The sequence below is a fragment of the Coffea arabica genome, chromosome 2e (assembly GCF_036785885.1).
Source record: "Coffea arabica cultivar ET-39 chromosome 2e, Coffea Arabica ET-39 HiFi, whole genome shotgun sequence".
Taxonomy (NCBI): domain Eukaryota; kingdom Viridiplantae; phylum Streptophyta; class Magnoliopsida; order Gentianales; family Rubiaceae; genus Coffea; species Coffea arabica.
The window spans coordinates 47,055,121-47,069,270 of record NC_092313.1 but is presented as its reverse complement, the minus strand read 5'-3'; the positions used below and the strand labels follow the sequence as shown (position 1 = coordinate 47,069,270).

The 14,150-nt window shown below is 33.9% G+C and overlaps 1 long non-coding RNA gene across 4 annotated transcripts; it reads right to left on the bottom strand.

Annotated features, from left to right (window-relative positions):
* Window positions 1-6,254: 6,254 nt before the first annotated feature.
* On the bottom strand, window positions 6,255-12,606 carry LOC113732538 (uncharacterized). Of its 4 annotated transcripts, none has more exons than XR_011840819.1 (3): window positions 8,394-12,567; window positions 7,754-8,283; window positions 6,255-7,393 (listed from the first exon to the last, which is right to left on the bottom strand). It is a non-coding gene; the product is annotated as an uncharacterized lncRNA (long non-coding RNA). The 4 variants fall into 4 exon arrangements; XR_011840817.1 differs by having other exon boundaries at window positions 6,255-6,569; window positions 8,394-12,565; XR_011840818.1 differs by having other exon boundaries at window positions 6,255-8,283; window positions 8,394-8,724; window positions 10,520-12,561.
* Window positions 12,607-14,150: the final 1,544 nt, after the last annotated feature.

Genomic DNA, 14,150 nt, shown 5'->3' with positions numbered 1-14,150 from the left:
CGAATGATGAAATTAAAAGAAAAGAAAATTAAATTAAATTATATACATAGGTATAAGTGATCAAAGGAAAAGGAAATGTAGCATAATGGATATGGGAGGTAAAAACTCTTGACATTATTTTCTTATGTATGGATTAATGGGTATTTAAACTAAAAAGTTGTAATTACCCATTTCCCATGTTCAAAGAATAATTTTTCTAATCTAGACAAGCAAATGAACTAACTTATTTTGCAATTTCTTAAATGAGATGCAATTCTAAATGATATGATTAACACATATAGAGGATAGGGGATAATATAATAGGCAATATCATGCAAGTGAGAAAAGATCCTAAAAATAAAAATATGCATGAAAATGTAATGAATATCACACAAAAATGAATCTAACGCACGAACGGTCTAAGGGTCTAGCGTTGGACTAGCCCATTTCTAAAAATCCTTACTAGCGTTGGACTAGCAAGTAAGTGGAGGGAGAAGCCACAACTAGCGTTGGACTAGTGTGGTGACGTCATACATTAATAATACATAGTAAAACAAATAAGATATAAATTAAAACAAATAAGCACATAAGAGCACATGGCACGTAGCACGTAACACGTAAGCATAATATCTAGATGCAAAAATCCTAAGGAAAGCGGGTAAAGCATATAACACATAAGCCACATAAACACACAAAACCTACCTATTACAACGGGGAATCTAACTACAATCTAAAATGAAAAAATATAAAAAATAAAACCTAACTATTCTATCTATTACAATAGGGAACCTAATTACAATCTAAAATGGAACAATATAATAAAACAAATCTAGTTATCCTATCTATTACATTTTTGAGGTATTTAAACGCCTCTCAAATAATTATAAAAATTAACTAAACAAATATAAGAAAATTTGAATGAACATTTAGATCAAATAAATAAAGCATATAAAAATATATAAACACATAGAAACACGTAGGAGCACATAAGAGTACGTAATTGACATTGAAATGATAATAATAGGGGTACCTCCCTTTTGAAGTGGTGACTAAATGGAGTCAAATTGCCCTATTTATACTCAAAATTAACGAAAGAATCATGGCACCAATTTAATTGAAAAATAATAATAATGATAAAAATACTAAATTCATCTTAATATGTCAAACGTAAAGAAATTTAAGAACATCTAAAAATTACAAGTTAAATATATTCAAAAGTAACATAATTAGCTATTAAAGAAAAGAAACAATCATAATAAAAAAAAAGAGTCAAAATTCACTAGGGACTAAATTGCAAAAATTGAAAAACTTTTGAGGTTAAAAATATAATTTTTCCAAAGTTTAGGGGTCAAATTAAATAAAAGATAAAGTTCAGGGACCAAATGCAATTAATTTAAGGACCCAAGTGAAAGAAATTTAAAATGTTCTAGGCTGCAGTAAAATTACTCCAAAGATCAGGGACTTATTTGCAAAATCTGTTTCTGGTGTCTTAGGAAACAAGGGCACTGGGCCAAATTTTGTTTATTTTCTGTGCCAAAAATCCCTTCAGCCCAAACGAATACCCGAAAAGAGGAACTCTAGCCCACCAAAAAAAATAAAATTTAGCCCAAACACTTTTTCTTTTCTCTTCTTTTTCTTTTCTTTCTTCTTCCTCCCCTTCGGTTTCTTCTTCTTCTTGCCTGGCTAGCTGAAATGCCGGTCGCCGGCGACCTCTCCGGTCGTAGAAAATTACCAAAATACACTCTCTCACTCGATTTTTCGCGTAGATTCCATTTTTGAGCTTAGTTTTTACAAAAATGAACTGAAAATGACGAAAATGGCAAAAGACAGCCCAGTTTTTATTTTTTCAAAACACCATATCCTTCACCAGAAATCATAAAAATTATACTATAACACTTCTTACAACTTCTACAATACAACTATGATTTTAATTTGATAAGAAAACAACATAAAAGGGCTAAAATAAAGCAAAACAGCCCCTAAAATTCATTTTTTCCATTTTGGCATTTTTTCAAACAGTTAACATGCATATACAAAAGCCATTCTTCTTTTCCTAATTTTGTTCATGACCTATCCCAAAATTCAGCAACCCAACAACCAAGGAAACCAGCAAAAGCAAAAGGAAATTAAACAATGAAGCATGGATTTAATGTGCTAAACAAAACTAAAAATTACCTCAATGTAGTTGGCAATCCCTTAGTTGAAGTTTTTGATGCAAATTCCCAAGATCCAATTATCCAACCGATTGCTGCCTCCCTTTTTGTTGTGTACGAGTGTGTTGGGAAACTATTGGGAGAGAGGAGGGTCAAGGGTGAGAGTGAGGATGTATTGGTGTGTGTTTGTGTAGTGGAAGTGTGCTGGAAATTTTTTCTTTTCTTGAGGAGAGGAGGGCAGAGAGCTAGATGGAGATTGAGGGAGAAAAAATTGGAGTGTTGGTTTTGTTGAGAGCCAAAGAAAAGGCCGAGAGCTTAGTATATGGGAGCAAGAGTGGAGTCTTCGAGTCTTTCTTTTTTGTCTGGCTTTTTGTCCAGTTGAGAGACAAGAGAGAGCCGAGAGAGTACAAAAAATTTGGTGGAGTTTTTGGTTAATCAAAACGATGAGTTTTCCACCAAATGAAAAGAAAGATGCATGGAACATTGAGTGCAAAAAATGGATCAATAGTGTATTTGGTGAAAAGAGAAATAATTAGGGGAGGATTTTATCTTCTATTTTTCTTCTTTTTTTTGTTTTTGTTTTTGTTTTTGTTTTTGTTTTTGTTTTTGTTTTTTTTGTTTTTCTTTTCCTAAAACAAACCTGTAAAATGAGAAAAATACACATTAAAGTGCAAGAAAATAAATAACTCATTAAATAGAAAATTCCAAGAAAACATTAAAAATTGACAAAAATTTGGTGTCTACACTAACTAGAAAAAAGTTTTAAATCGTGATTACAAATCACTTTCCTCAAACCTTTATTCATCCACTATAATGTGCAAAAGACCAAGGATGAATATTCCCTAGAATAAGATGTGCAAAAATTCTGCACTAAGTTGTTACAACCCCAAAAGAACAAAGAAGAGAAGACCAGAAAATTTTTCTAGACTTTGTAGATCTTTTTGTCTGCAGCCAAAATACTACAAATTGATCCATATAAATAAGATTTCATGTCCTTAGATGGTTATTGAATGTTAGAAATTTGTCTAGAGATGCATCCCTTCAAATAGCGGTTGAATCATTTGAAACTCGAAAGGTTGTAAGCACAATTGCAGAAAGCTGCTAGGTGTGACCTTTGAAATTAATTGAAAATTTCTTCAACAATTTGTATCGGTTTGCTATTGATTTAAAGCTTACGAGATATGCTTGCTTTCTTTATGTGGATATTGATCCGTATTTCGAAAGATTCCTCTTCCTGCTCTTCCCTTTGTCTTCCTTCCTTTGATAATGTTTGTTAATGACTTTTTGCTTCTAGAAATCCATCAGTTGGGCATGTTTGGGCGTAGGTGTGGTTTCTCGTTCGAGTTTAGGTGAGCTCTCTGAGTTATTCATTTTTTATTGGTTTTCTAATTTTAAATATAGAAACTTTAGTTTACTACAAATTTTTGCTCATTTCTTGATAAAATTGGAGATGTTTCAAAAATATATTGTCTAAGTTTAATTCTGTGTTAAAACGTTATTAGTTTTGATATTTTTCTACTTGATTAATTTGTCAAATAAGTTGAAGTTAACTTCAAAACCATTTCCTCTGCTCCCAAAAAAAAAGAATCATTTGCTCCAGTTTTACTCATACTTAACCATTCATTTATCGTGGATCGTGCTTAATAAGGAATTGCACAATTTCTGTATTCGGATGTTCAAATCTAAAATGGTTTGAATAATGTAGATTTCTTTCTCAATTTCATCTTTAGCCTTGAGAATGTTCCCGAGGACTACTACTGAACAATGGTGGACACCAGGCTTAGAGAACAATGGTGAATTTGACAGCAATACCCAAAAGGCTAATGAGTTAACAAGACTTGAAAGGAATTGATGCAATGGTCCACGGATGGCAAACTTAGTGAAGACTCGAAAAGCTTAAAAGGGAATTGAGAACAATGGGAAGCAAGATAAGAACAATGATGTTCGGAGCGCTACAAACCTTAAGAAAATAACTGGTCCCATCTCTTTGAAGGTCGAATTTCGCAGTAAACAAACGGATTGAATGATGAATGTTAAGACTGCAATTGATTATATTTGTACGAATAATGTTGGAGAAAATTGTGTTCAAAACAATCAATGTCATCAACAACTCTTCTAAATACCCTCCTAAGTGATATCTAAGATTGAGTTCACAAAAGTTGCATATCAAATAATTACTTCATACTATAAACTTAAAATTTTTATTCTACAGTGCTTAATAAAATATATTTCTCTTCTGATAATCTATTTTCCAATTTAACTTGCTACATTTTTAGCAACATGTACTAAAGGCCATAGCTTGATGCAGGTTGCATCCATAGTATATTTTATGGATTAATCTTATATACACTGTCAGTGTATACACTATCACCATTAAATATATGACACATGTGCAAAATTTGAATTTAAAATTCAAAATTTGCTCATGTGTCATCCATTCAACCATGATAGTATATACACTGACAATATATATAAAATTTACTCTTTTCTTAATGCCTATAGTACAATAATGCCAACAAAGAACCCCACTCTATCTCCTCTTGTGAGAGCTTCTTTCTCTTCAATGAAGAGTACATCTTCTGGTTTTGGGAGGCCCCTCACCAAAATGTTCAAAATTCAAAATTAAACTACTAGATCGATAGAACTTGCCAAGATCTGCTTTTATCATCGCTAAATTTCTTAATCCATTTCTGTTTTTGTATCGACAAATTAGGATAAAGTCTTGTGTTTTGTTCTGATCTGTGGACTATCCCTTCCTCTACAGAGAGAAGAAAAAGATCTTTTTAGGATTTGGTCTTATTTTGTTCTATTAATCGTGTTTCCTCAATCTTCCTAGGGCACTGATTGCACTGTTTCTTTATTCCTAAATCCTTAGGATTCATCAATCTTCCAATCATCACTGGAGATTAGCAAGGGATACTTACTCGCACAACCCTGACAGAAAGCTCTTGAAGCAGCATTCCAAAAATTTGATCTCTCACCCACTAAGAAGGTAGGAGTAGATTTAAGCGAGGCTGATATTGAAATAAGTGTGAAGGAATGTAGGCTGAGCTCGATAGGGAAACATGTAGGGGAAAAAATAGCAAACTATACAGGACTCAAAAACTTCACGAATCATGCTTGGGGTTACCCAGGAATTTACAAGTGACAGAGCTAAAGGCCAACATCTTCCAATTCATTTCGAATTTGATATCGATAGAGACAAAGTTCTTAATGGGGGCCCATAAGTCATGGATAACCAGCTTTTGGTGGTTAAACAATAGGACTAGGTGGTAACACCGCGCTATGCGCGGTGGTATACATGCCCAGTTAACGTTTAGCTAGTAACACAGGAGAGAATGAAAATTAGCAGCACAAAATGGAGCTATATTATATAGGAATATGAGCGAAAAATCAGTTGTACTGGAAAGGTGTAGTTATATGGGCATTGTAAATATGTAAAGCAAACAAAATAATATATCACCGTATAATGCTGCCTTACATTTTTTATGTACACAAAAACCTGTGACTTTGTAGCTCAAAATGAAAAAAAAAAAAAAAACAGCCCAATGTAGTATTGCATCAAGGCTTGGCCTTGTTATTAGAATCTGATACAACCAATCACCTGTTTTCGTAATTACATATCAACCTTAGTGAGATAAACTGCATTTGACCAAAAACGAAGGAGGATTACTAATGCAGGGTGTATCCTGTCAATACATCAATAGCATAGGGGATGGTCAACTACTTAACACACACAAAAAAAGGAAAAAGGAAGTTACACAAGCCTTGATGCAATTCTACCCTTGATCATTGGATGGACGTCAACAGCTAGAATCCCATAAAAGGAAAGATGAGTGCATGAGATAATGTACATTTATGAAACTTAAGACCAGTAGACCGCAGTTCAGAGGTTCTCATTACATATCAAACCTGTTCCGGAAGAAAAAAAAATGCAGAGTGTAGTGTTGCATCAAGGCTTTTCCTTGTTATTAGAATCTTACACTTCAAACTAACCCAAGGACCAAAAAACACATTACTGTGTAGTACAATAACCAAAAAGGTTTTCATTAGCCTGTAACTTCAAGAAATCCGATGAAAAGAAACTCTGCTTACATATCACCTTTAGTGGGATAAATTGCATTTGACCAAAAAAGGAGGAGGATTATTAATATAGGCCACAATTCTATCCTCTGAATACATCAGTAGCAAAAGGAATGGAAACTCTTAGTACAAAATAACTGACCAAGTTGTACAAGATTTCAATCCAAACAAAAATATCATGATAACACCATCCACGTGAGATATAAAGCATCAAGAGCTGATATACATTTATAGTAGGTAATACAGAGATCGCATAGCTACTGTTAGTGCAAAAATCTAGTATCCAGGGTCATACGCTTCCAGGCTTTGATCTCGATAATGCTTCAAGGATGGCCGATTCTGCTTCCTACATAACTAAACACGTAGTTTTGTTAATCATATGGCAGAAGCATTCTTGAGTGGTACTGCAAAAATCCACTTTATACGGTTAAATATTAGCAGCAATTACCATATTTTTCAAAAGTATATCATATTTTTTTTTCTTTTATCATTAGCCCTCCCATTTTAAGCTAACTTTTTTCACTTACAAGAACATCAACATCTGTGTCTATCTATGCACCTATATGCCAGACAAGCTTTTTCCATATAATTATCCCTGAAAGCAAAAGTATGGGGCAAAGGTTTTTGTACAATTCATAGGTTGGGGCATACTGCACCAGTGTAGCCAAATAATAAATGAACAATCTTCAATTACAATATAAAACATGCAATAACTACAAATACACAATTTTCCATTACATTATTATATACACAATACAGACACCGTTGTAAAAAAAATTTCCATTCATAGAGATAGTTATATTAAAACGAAAGGTGAAATAAAAAAGGTTACAATCAGCACTTTAAAAGTAGTAGAAGGCCATTATTTGCTTTATTATATGTCGATAAATTTAATACCTAATTCCATCATGAAGAGCCCGGTGTCCATCTAATTTAATGCTAAATAAGGACACAAAGAAACCATTTGCAAGTTAAATAGCAGAAAAGATAATCAACAGAAACTTAATCATTTTCTCTTAATCAATAGAGGTATCTACTAATTATTAATATACAAGCACATCCATTTGACTAAGATATTTTGCTAAATAAAGTGTAACAGCTTACCTGTCCAAAGCTGAACTATGCTAAAAGCCCAAAGCTTGGGCTTAGACTGACTGATACAAAACAAAGCATTACCCCTATAAAATTCAACCCAAAAAGTGAACAACAATAAATATGAGCAAAAATAAATTGTTCATATGCAAAATGGAAACAAATAGAAAAAAAGAAGGTTATAAAATGTTACACAGAAATAATTACCAAGTTTTTAGCCAAAGACATTGTGCTTTGAACAACCCATGAATCCAAAACAACCAAAAAATACACCAAGCAATTTTCCCATACATAATAGAAAATCACATAAGTTTGTACAGGTGCTATAGAAGGGCAGGGAAAAAAGGACAAATAAGTAACAGGAGAACTATTAAAAATGCGTGTAAAAAAATAGTGAAAAAACTGAGATCTAGAAGAATGAAACTGAAAGAAGCAAAATCACATACAATTTTTCTTGATAATGATCTTCTCTTGACAGCCTCGGTCTCCCAAGAAAGCATGGACAGAAAATCAGATTTCCTTGTTTTTGGATTTAATTCTTCCAACCATACTTCTTGTTTTGGAGAGCGAGAAGGGATCGGCGAGAGAAGAGACGGCAACCCTTTGGGATTTGAAGGAGATGATGTCGAGATAGGGTTTCTGGAACTACTACGTTGGTCCAAAAAACTTTATAAAATTTGTTAGTAAATCCTTTTTAATATTTTTTGGGCAAGAGCAAAATCAAGATACAATTTCTTATAAAGGCATTAGATCGGGAAAAGTTCCAAGAAACTTTCTCAAATTTATTAAATCCTTTTTAATGCTTTTTGGCCAACAGCAAAATCAAGATACAAATATGGCAAGAAAAGGAAGAATACAAGGCAAAAGAAAGGGGAAAAAAAGAGCAAAGCTAACCACGTGTTTTAGAACCCAATTAAAAAAAAGGGAAAAAATCTCAGTCTCACAAGAATGGTGGAAAAGATTCGAAAATTTTCACCTGCAATATAAAAAATATATACCAATTAGATTAGATTAGATTAGACAACTAAAGCTAAAAAGAAACACAAAAGGCTAGAGAAATTCAGGGAGGGAAAGGAAAAAAAATACCATCTGTTTTGGTCCTGATGTTGCCGGTTATGGAGAAGAAAAGAGATAGAAGGGCTTTGGGGGCATTTAGGAAAATGAAGAAGAAAACAGAGAGATGGGCTTAGAGAGAGAGGAGAATGGCGATGAACAAGGAAAAGAAATGGGAGAGCAAGTGACCTTCTTCAATCAATCACATCTGCGTTTAAAAAGAATGAAAAAGTAAATGAAATGGGAACCTAAGAAAGGCTTGGACGAACACTCTCCAACCAATCACATGTTGCGGCGTCAGCAACACAAGCACCCTCTTGAGGCATTGCATTCCCCCTTTTATATACATGTTGAAGAAAACAAGCTATGAACCAAAATTTGAATACATCAATACATTGAAACTGCATATAAGCAAGCTAACAAATGAATTTCAAATCAAATATTAAATAATGTGCAATAAATGAAAATTTTCATAAAAATTTAGAAACTACAAAATTACAAGGATCTCATGGTAAAAGAAACATAAAGTAAACAACAATACATCAAAAGACTAAACATACCTAATTAAGGAGAAAAAGGCTAAACATAACACAAACTTAAGTAGCATTAAAACTGGTGAGAATAATCCAAGCAGATTCCCTCCTGGTGAGACGTGTCTGTCGCGCCCCATTTTTCGCGATGGGAAATAAAAGGAGTTTATAAAAGATGTGATTTTATTTTAAAATAAGTGAAAAAGGACCTAAAATGGGACTTTGAAAAATGCGACGATTTGGGTCCAAAATTTAGTCTAAAAAGGGTTTTTAAGAAAAAATAGGAGTCGCCACTTGGTATTGAGTTTGGGTGTACCAAGTCACCAAAAAAAAATATTTTTTAAATAGAAATAAAATAAAACCCTTTTTGACAACTCCAGGTCTTTGAAAACAGAAAAAATGAATTCGGGAGTCACGGTTGAAGAAAGGGAAGGCAAAGGTTCGATTAACTCAAACCTAAGGCACCCTTTCAACCTAGTCTAAGCTAGTTGCGAGGTTTAGTCAAAATTTTCCTAATCTAACCCTTAATTTACCACATTTGGATGTATCTTACATGGATGCAAATAAAAATATCGAGAGAGACAAAATGTTCATTCAAGGATTTAATTGATACCAGTCGCATTAATTGCGAAGGCCAAAACAATACCTTGAAGGAGTCACGAATATGCAAATGATGAAATCAAATAAAAAGAAGAAGACAATTAAATTCTATACATAGATATAAGTGATCAAAGAATAGGGATGCATCGTAATGGGTACGGGAGACAAAAACTCGTGACATAATTTTATTATACAGGGATTAATGGGATATTTAAACTAAAAAAGTCATAATAACCCATTTTCCTGTTCAAAGAATAATTATTCTAATATGAACAAGCAAATGAACTAACTTATTCCACAATTTCTTAAATGAAATGCAATTCTAAATGATATGATTAACATATGTAGAGGGTAAGGGGTAGAGGATAATATAATAGAAAATATCATGCAAATGAGAAAAGATCCTAAAAAATAAAATATGCATGAAAATGTAGTGAATATCATACGACAATGAATCTAATGCATGAACCATATACGGGTCTAGCGTTGGACTAGCCCATTTCTAAAAATCCTTACTAGCGTTGGACTAGCAAGTAAATAGAGGGAGAAGCCACAACTAGCGTTAGACTAGTGTGGTGACGTTATGCATTAACAATACATAGTAAACAAATAAAATATAAATTAAAATAAATAAACACATAAGAGCACGTAACACATAACATGTAAGCATAATATCTAGATGCAAATATCCTAAGAAAAACAGTAACACGTAGCAAGAAGCACGCAAATCACACCAAGTAAATAAAGCAAACAAGCCCTAACTATTACATTAGGGGGAAGCCTACTACAATCTAAAAGGGAAATAAAATAAATAGTTAAAATAAATACCTAACTATTACAATTGTGGTATTTAATTGCCTTCTCAAATAATCAAGAATAAAATAAAATAAAATAAATAAAATTAAAAATGAATCACAATAATAAAAAGAAAAGAATAATAATAAATAAAAGAATAACACTCAAAGCATGTAATTGCACATAAAACACATTGGAGCACATAAGGGGATTTAAAATGATACAAGAAGATACCTCCCTTGAAGTGGTAATTAATGGGAAATTGGATTTGCCCTATTTACCTCCAAAATTAACAAAATCATCAAGGCACCAATTTAAATAACAAATAAATCATAGCAAATGGAAATAAAAATGAAATCAATCAATTGAAACACTTAAATGAAGTGTAATCAATGATTATAGAAGAAAAGCAACTTCTATTTAAGAAGTCCAATCTGTTAAGGATCTAATTGCAAAAATAAACAAAGTTTTGGGATCCAATTCAATTATCACAAAGATATGGGGTCCAAATTAAAGAAAAATAAAATTAAAGGACCTATTTGCAATTACAACAGGGACATAATTGAAAGTAATAAAAGTCATTAGGGCCACAATACAATAAATAAAAAGTACAGGGATCAACAGCAAATTTGTCACCAGATCATTTAAGGAAATGGGGCATTGGGCCGTTCTTTATTTTTCTTCGGGCTAAAATCAACTCAGCCCAAGTAAAGTCCAAAGGAAAACCAGCAAGCCAACCCACTTTTTATTTACTAATTAAACCCAATCAAATTAATCAAAACCCAATCCAAAATCCCAACCCAAAATGTTGGATTTTAACCTCCTAAACCCAAGTAAAAAAAAACTCAAAAAATAAACCAACAACCCATTTCTAAAACCCAAGCAAAATAGGCCAGATTTTTATATCAAATTCCAACCAAACAAACCTCAAGCCAAAAACTCCAATTATTTTACCAAACCCATTCAAAATAATAAATTTATCAAAAAATATTAAACCTTAAATTTCATCCTAAAATTCATAAATAATCTGTTCAAAAATCATATTAAACAAACCAAAGAAATTTAAAATTTAAAGGGGAAAAATGATCGATTTTTCATATTTTCCGGCCACAATAAGATTATATAAAAATTGAGGGCCCAAAAATGCAAAATCCCATTAATCATTGCAAAGTATCTGAATCTTCATTCCGCTGCAAATTTCCCTGCCACATTCAGTTGGCGGCAATGGCTGTGCCGACAGTGCCACCGATCGCTGATCGCCAGCGATTTTTCGGTCACCCAAAAATTATCAAAACACACACTTCCACTCGATTTTTCGAGTAGATTCCAAATTCGGATTTAGTTTGTACAGAAAATAATCCGAAGATAGCCAAAATGCCAGAAACAATCACGATTTTTATTTTTTCAAATCACCTTATCTTTTACCAAAAATTATAAAAATTATACTACAACACTCCTTGTGATTTTCACAATATAACTATAAACTGAAATCAATAAAATCAACAACAAATATTACAACATTAAATCAAAACAAACCCCCTAAAACTCTTTTTTGTTATTTTTGCATTTTCACAAGGACTTGACATGCATTTACAGAAATCATTTTTTTTTAATGTTTATTCATGGCTTCCCCAAAAATTCAACAACATCAGTGAAAGAAATAGACAAATAGGTAGCAACGGATGAGTTTAATCTAATTAATTAAGGAAAAAGAAAAACTGGAAAAAATAAAATAAACAAATACCTCAATGAAGTTTGTATTGTCTTGGCTGAAGTTTTGATGCAATTTCCAGCTCCAATTGTCCAGTTGTTACCTGCTTGTGTCTGAATTGTATGTGGGTGTGTTGAATTTTGGGGAGAGAGGAGGGAGCATTTTTCTTTTTGCTCTGTTTTCTTTCTTCTGCCCAAGTCCGAGAGAGAGGAAGAGAGTTCGGGAGATGATCCAGGGACCTCTACTGCAAATTCCTTCTCTTTTCTGCCTCTGCCTCAGTCGAGGTCCTCGGAGCAATTTTCTTCCTTCCCTTCTTTTGTTCCATTGCTCCACCGAGAGAGATTGAGCCAGGGATCCGTCTGCCAAAATTAATTCTTCCTTCTTTCTGCCCCTTGAACCAGCCGAGAAATTTTAGAGAGTTGGGAGAATTGAGAGAATTCCGAGAGAGTTTCGTGGAAAGGAGCCCCGGGGACTTGTTTGCAAAAATTCCCCCATTTTTCATTCTTCCGTTGCTGCTTTAGTCCGTTGCCTGGTCAAAAAGGAATGAATCATGATGTCTAGACATCATGATGCCTAGAATCATGATGTCTTCCACCTTTTCTTTTTTTTATTTAATTTTTTTTGAATTTTTGTTTTTCTAAAAATTGATTTTTCTTTTTTTGTTATTTTTCTTTTGCTAAAACAAACCTGCAAATATAAGAAAAATACACATTAAAATGTAAGAAAATAAATGACTCATCAAATAGAAAAATAATCGAGAAAAATATTAAATTTGATAAAAATTTGGTGTCTACAGCTTGCCCCTCTTTGTCTAGAGTTTCAAGGAAAGTCAAGACAAAGACGTAGACACCAAATTGCTTACCTGTTTCTTCTAACTGCACCTGTGTTAAAATAAACAGGTCAACGATTGGCTGAAATTATTGAATAAAATGATGCAATAAAGTTGCAAAACACGTGACCGAACTCCTATAGAGTTGCCTACGTATCCCATCATGGGAATCAGGTCAAACGTAGTTCGAATACAAGTGAACCACAATGAAACCAGTGCATTGACCAACTGTGATCTTTGCAAAGTCAAAAAAAGTTTGAACTCTTAGATCTCTAAACATGAAACACAAAATGAATGAGAAAGCACAATTATTAATCAAAACAGTCAAGAAAAGTAACTTGTCACAACTATAAAAACATGCGCGGAGGGACGCGGTTACGCTCCAACAGGAAATCAAATGCAATTGTCAAGAATGGGAGGTAGAAGGGTGCGCGGTGGACGCTAAAACTCACCAACAAGAATTTAAATTGATGCGCGGAGGGACGCGATTACGCTCCAACAGAAAATTAAATTTGTCAAGAATGGGAGATAGAAGGGTGCGCGGTGGACGCTGAGACTCACCAACAGGAATTTAAATTGATAGAAGGGAGATAGAAGGGTGCGCGGTGGACGCTGAGACTCACCAACAAGAATTTAAATTTGTCAAGAATGGGAGAAAGAAGGGTGCGCGGTGGACGCTGAGACTCACCAACAGGAATTTAAATTGATGCGCGGAGGGACGGATTACGCTCCAACAGAAAATTAAATTTGTCAAGAAGGGGAGATAGAAGGGTACGCGGTGGACGCTGAGACTCACCAACAGGAATTTAAATTGATTCTTCTGATCTGTCAAGAAGGGGAGATAGAAGGGTGCGCGGTGGACGCTGAGACTCACCAACAGGAATTTAAATTGATGCGCGGAGGGACGCGATTACGCTCCAACAGGAATTTAAATTTGTCAAGAAGGGGAGATAGAAGGGTACGCGGTGGACGCTGAGACTCACCAACAGGAATTTAAATTGATTCTTCTGATCTGTCAAGAAGGGGAGATAGAAGGGTGCGCGGTGGACGCTGAGACTCACCAACAGGAATTTAAATTGATGCGCGGAGGGACGCGATTACGCTCCAACAGGAAATTAAATTGTCAAGAAGGGGAGATAGAAGGGTGCGCGGTGGACGCTGAGACTCACCAACAGGAATTTAAATTGATGCGCGGAGGGACGCGATTACGCTCCAACAGGAAATTAAATTGTCAAGAAGGGGAGATAGAAGGGTGCGCGGTGGACGCTGAGACTCACCAACAGGAAATTAAATTGATCTTCTGACTTTTTTGATTTTTTTTTTAA